This window comes from Littorina saxatilis, linkage group LG1, assembly GCF_037325665.1.
Source record: "Littorina saxatilis isolate snail1 linkage group LG1, US_GU_Lsax_2.0, whole genome shotgun sequence".
In the NCBI taxonomy this organism is placed as follows: Eukaryota; Metazoa; Mollusca; class Gastropoda; order Littorinimorpha; family Littorinidae; genus Littorina; species Littorina saxatilis.
In genome coordinates this window covers 41,694,210-41,700,209 of record NC_090245.1, presented here as the reverse complement: position 1 = coordinate 41,700,209, position 6,000 = coordinate 41,694,210, and the positions used below count along the sequence as shown (strand labels likewise).

At 40.9% G+C, this 6,000-nt stretch overlaps 1 long non-coding RNA gene across 1 annotated transcript; it reads left to right on the top strand.

The window, feature by feature from the left end:
* The first annotated feature begins 3,107 nt into the window (after positions 1-3,107).
* Positions 3,108-5,372, top strand: LOC138969728 (uncharacterized). Its single transcript, XR_011456533.1, has 3 exons — positions 3,108-3,723; positions 4,585-4,651; positions 4,941-5,372. It is a non-coding gene; the product is annotated as an uncharacterized lncRNA (long non-coding RNA).
* Positions 5,373-6,000: the final 628 nt, after the last annotated feature.

Sequence of the window (6,000 nt, the reverse complement as noted above, 5' to 3'; positions counted from 1 at the left end):
TCGTCAGCGTAAGGCTGGCTGTCTTCAAGGCAATTCCTAGATGAACAACTTAACACTGCGTTCGATTATTCGCCCGTTTCTTAAGCTAGAGCTTTGAGACTTTACACGCGTCTAGGGCTACATGTACGCTTTACAATACGTAAAATATAGTTGACTCTCGCGTTATTTAAAGGTCACAACAAGGTCATTACCAGGCAAAAACGAGGGAAAACCGACGGAAAGTACCATTTTCTGCAACTGTTTGCAAGAAAAAGATTTCAAATTCAATTGTTTCCTGGGATTAACGCATCTCTAGACATGACAATCATCCGATTATCAGACATCAATTGTGGAGGTCACGACAAGGTCATTACCGGGTAAAAACGAGGGAAACCCGAGGGAAAATACCATTTTCTGCAACTTGTGTGAAAGTAAAAGCTTTCAAACTCCATCTTCTTCTGGTATTGGCGCATCTCTAGGCATGACAATCATCTGATTAACAGTCCTCAATTTTCAAGGTCACAACCAGGTCATTACCAGATAGAACCGAGAGAAAACCGGGGAAAAATACCATTTTCTATAACTTTTTTGTAAGTAAGAGCTTATAAACTCCATCTTCTTCTGGGATTAGCGCTGATTTCTATGACCCTGAAGTCCGAGGAAAGTTTTCTTGACCCATGCCTACTTTGAAGGTCATGACAAGGTCAAATTTACACGTTTTCTATTTGGGAATATCTTTTAAGGTCAAATAAAATACTTTCTGGACGTCAGCTATTTTCGAAGCTAAAGCTTAATTACAACTTTACACACGTCTTGGGATTTATGAGACATAACGCAAATATTGTTGACTCTCGTAATATTTAAAGGTCACACAACAAGGTCATCACCAGGTAAAACCGAAGAAAAACCGAGGGAAAGTACCATTTTCTGCAACTGTTTGTAAGAATGAACTTTCAAATTCAATTGTTTCCTGGGATTAGCGCATCTCTAGACATGACAATCATCTGATTAACAGTCATGAATTGTGGAGGTCACGACAAGGTCATTACCGGGGAAAACCGAGGGAAAATACCATTTTCTGCAACTTGTGTGAAAGTAAATGCTTTCAAACTCCATTTTCTTCTTGTATTGGCGCATCTCTAGACATGACAATCATCTGATTAACAGTCCTCAATTTTCAAGGTCACAACAAGGTCATTACCAGATAAAACCGACGGAAAACCGAGGGATAATACCATTTTCTGCAACTTTTTTGTAAGTAAGAGCTTATAAACTCCATCTTCTTCTAGGATTAGTGCTGATTTCAATGACCCTGAAGTCTTTGGAAAGTTTTCTTGACCCATGCAATGTTTGAAGGTCATGACAAGGATGGGATTTTACACACGTCTAGGGCATTATAAGACATGAAACAAATATTGTTGACTCTCGTAATATTTAAAGGTCACACAACAAGGTCATTACTGGGTAAAACGACGAAAAATATATCAACTTTATGACTCGTCTGAGTGCCAGGACAGCCGGTGTGATCCTCAGAGTCAGGCTTGCAGACCGCAAGGCTATCGGTAGATGAACACCTTAACATTGACTTTTTCTTCTCTCTCCCCTTCTCTTCTACCCCTATTACATCCAGCCCCGCCCACCCCCCTAGAGCCCCTGTGGGCGAAGGAAGATGTCATGAATCTGCCTCAACAGCTTTAGCTTAGAAAATAGCCGAACACAAATAGAAAACGTGTAAACTTGACCTTGTCATGACCTTCAAACTAGACATGGGCCAAGAAAACTTTCCTCGGACTTCAGGGTCATAGAAATCAGCGCTAATCCCAGAAGAAGATGGAGTTTATAAGCTCTTACTTACAAAAAAGTTATAGAAAATGGTATTTTTTCTCGGTTTTCTCTCGGTTCTATCTGGTAATGACCTGGTTGTGACCTTGAAAATTGAGGACTGTTAATCAGATGATTGTCATGCCTAGAGATGCGCCAATACCAGAAGAAGATGGAGTTTGAAAGCTTTTACTTTCACACAAGCTGCAGAAAATGGTATTTTCCCTCGGTTTTCCCTCGTTTTTGCCTGGTAATGACCTTGTCGTGACCTCCACAATTGATGTCTGATAATCGGATGATTGTCATGTCTAGAGATGCGTTAATCCCCCAAAAATAATTGAATTTGAAAGCTTTTTCTAACAAACAGTTGCAGAAAATGGTACTTTCCGTCGGTTTTCCCTCGTTTTTGCCTGGTAATGACCTTGTTGTGACCTTTAAATAACGCGAGAGTCAACTATATTGTATGTATTGTAAAGCGTACATGTAGCCCTAGACGCGTGTAAAGTTTCAAAGCTCTAGCTTAAGAAACGGGCGAATAATCGAACGCAGTGTTAAGTTGTTCATCTAGGAATTGCCTTGAAGACAGCCAGCCTTATACGCTGACGATCACGAAGGTTCTTCTGCTACTCAGATGAGTCACAAAGTTCATTTTTCAAATATTCAGCATCATTATATTGGCTCTAGCTCTTATCAGAAATAATGCTACCTCTGAAAATAGAAATACATTATGCTCTGAACCAGATTGAGGAAGACTACTCCCCTCTGTTATGTTTTGTTTCAAGCTGTAAACACTATCACTAGGATTTTTTACCATAGGATTAAACCAAAAGGCACCATTAAGTTGTCATATTTTGCTCGTGCATTGCTAAATGTATGTAGATAAACTTTGAAAGTCAGAAATGGGGTTCTGGAAACTAATCATGTCACACTGAACTCGCACCACAAAGCGACATTTGTTCAGGAAACGTCTCGCACGCTTTACTGGGCTGGGGGTTAGGAAGATTGGAAGGTCATAGTGACATAGTATATGGTTCAAATCCATTCATATTTTACAGATATTATGTAAAGACATCATACTTGACGAAAATATATCCATTGAAGCCAAACAACAATACTAGTCTTGTGTGAATTTATTTTTAATCAAAACTTACTTACATTTTGGACGACGTCTTTCCTGGATTTAGGGTAGGGTTCATAATAATGATACTGTCACCAGCATCCTCGGCCAAAGCAGTCGCAAATTGTTTTGTGATAATCAAAAGATACCAACTAACACATTTATATGTAAAACGTACCAGTTTGAGTTCGTAATTTGGCTGAGAACTTCTTTTTTCAGAGGCAAGCGTCTGAAATGCTCGTGCATCACTCTTCAGGGTATAGTTGAATTTTGACTGAAAAGAGAAAGTGCGCCCTTGAATATTTCTTGTTAACATCGATTTTTATGTTCGGCAGGCCCCAAGCTTTCAAAAAATACCCATTTGGTTGAGTCCGCTTTTGGGTGCACGGTCAGCCCTCCGCCGTGACGGAGTACTACTTTTCACTCTTGTCTGCATGGTGGCTAGTTCTAAAAATATCGCCCAATCAAATGAAAGGAGACAAAAGTACACCGCCATTTTTGAAGCTGCCACATGTGACTGAAACAGTGGGTGTCTAGAGTGGATATTTTCCCAGGAATGCATCATGAACGAAGCTTTTGAACTGGATATCTAAGTGTGGGATCAAAGTCTACAATATTGTTGCAATGTTGAGATGCACAACTACTTCCATGCGAAAAGCCAGCCGGTCCTTTGACAACGTGGAGTTCTAACCATGGCTGACAGTGACACCTCTGGCTCAGAAACGAAACATGAAACATCCACTTTGCCTCCACCCGAATCGCAATGAGTGACTCACTCTCTTCACAAACCCTCTTCACTCTCGTTGGTAAGTAATTGTGTTGATTGTTTTGATACAGTGGTATTTTAACTTTTAGTGTAGCTATTGTGCTGACCCAGTGAGTGACTGAAAAGTGAAGTTCAAGGTCAGTAGACACAGTGTCTCTGTCAGATATGAGATAATGGGACTGGTAGTGGTAGTATGGCACGAAGACAAAGAAATTTTACACATTCTTTACTCTTTTCAAACTTTCACTTACTGAAGTTACTGTTACCAGTGCCACTAGAAATAGAACAGAACTTAGCTTTGAGTTTGAATTTGAGCACTTTAGTAATGAGTCATTGGCCATGGACATTCTTTATACTTTATAGAGCCTCACTTGCACCCACGAAGAGTGCTTGCATTCGTCATTTGTAATATTGCCAACCAATTATTTCCTTCCATACATTTAGTATTTGAAAATTAGCAAGTTTAACTAATTGTTTCTCTTCAAAGTTAAACTAAAATAATCAAATGTTGAATTGTATATTAAGTTATTTACTATTAGTATTACTTTATTAGACAAAAGTAATAATAACTACTATGCTGGTTTTTTTTTTCAAGTATCCCCTGGATACATGTGCGCAGTGAAGAGTAGCAAATAAGCAAATCTATATTTGTTTTATTTATATTAGCTATGCAGTTGGCGTCGCTAGAGTCAGCGTCGCCAGTCACCACCACCACGACAAATATTCCTCAATTTGCAGCGAGTGTTGCCAGTTAGTTTATTGCTTCATTCTTTGCTTGAAGCCTGATCCTTTCTGTGCATGTGACATTTAGAGCAGATCCTAATAGCAGCTAGTGTCTTTTTTTCAAAAGCCTTGAAAGTTGAATGTTCTCACGTGTTGCTATGGGATTTTTTTGTTTTAGCCTTCATATGACCTCGATGGTGCACCAACACCGCGTGCAACAGTAGCGGCTGAGGCGCCGAGATCAGGTAACTAATTATTCCCTATCAAAAAACAAGAAAGGTAAGTTTGTTGGAACGTTTGTTATTGACAAAACAATACATTCACAAATATATATTAAATTACAACAAACTACCGTTCTTGGATTTTGATTCTGAATTTTGGAACGTTGGCAGTCTTTTTGTTTTTGGATTTATTTAATTATTCCCTAACAAAATTATGATGTGTCTGCTCACTTTTTAAGTGCCGACAGTTTTGGTTAATGCTTTAGTAACATTTTTTATTTATACATGTGCATAATTGGTATTCTTTTTTCAGTTCTAACCACAGAACCTGGCCTGCACTGAGGCCTGCAAGGCGAATGCAGCTGCACTGAGGGAGCAGGTCAAGGACCTGCAGGCCAAGGTCACTACTGACTAGCCTGGAGGCAAGACAGCGCGAGCTGGAGGGGGAGCTGATGGCCAGCTATGCTACACAAGGTATGTCAGGTATGATAGCTGCATACCTGCCAACTGCTACAATGTTTGGCGTAGCATGCTCCGATTTTGCAGTCATTGCTACGCCAAGCCAAAAGCTGCTATGCTCAACAACAAAATGACAAGCATCCAAAATGTTCACTTATCCCTCGACAATCAATAATGAACATAGCGTAACTAGCCAAGTACTGATGCCTGGGTACCACTCCGTTATGACTCGATGTTGTCCACGTGACTTGCTTAGCCATTTGTGAATTTTGTTGCAAGCATTCGCATACTGCGACTTCTGTCTTGTGTGTGGCGCACGTTAAATGTCAAAGCAGCACCGCCCTGATATGGCCCTTCGTGACTTTTTCGCGACGCGCCGCCCGAATACAAGCGTTCACTGATCATGCCGTTGTCAGCACGCCGCCAGAATCCGTGCGTAAGGTGCGTGAGTCGCTTCGCCTCACACCGCCTTAATAGTAGCGTTGGAAGTGGAAAATACCACGCTGGGGATTTTCCATACGAAAACCCACGTCATAGGTTCAGAGGTCGGCTGCATTACCATACGCGACAAATAACTCCCAGAACAGTTGATTTCATTGGTTAGTTTGGATACTACAGGTCATTGACGGGACCAACCCATGCCTTAGTTTCATATTTAGGATTCCAAAATGTCGCGAGTTGTCAGTGTTGTTGCGAAGCGAAGCGGCGTGCAGAAGGAAGGTAGTGACTGTGTGTGCATGAAACAGTGGTGTTGTGATAGATGGATAAGTGAGTGATGAGGGTGAATGAGTTAGCCAAATCAAGAGCTCGAGGTGTCAATGCTACTTTGGCCAAAACCCAATGCAAGCGGACGGACGCGATTCTGGTGCCGGGAATGTTCCGGCTGTGGCCACATGGCTGTGGCGCTTTGTGTT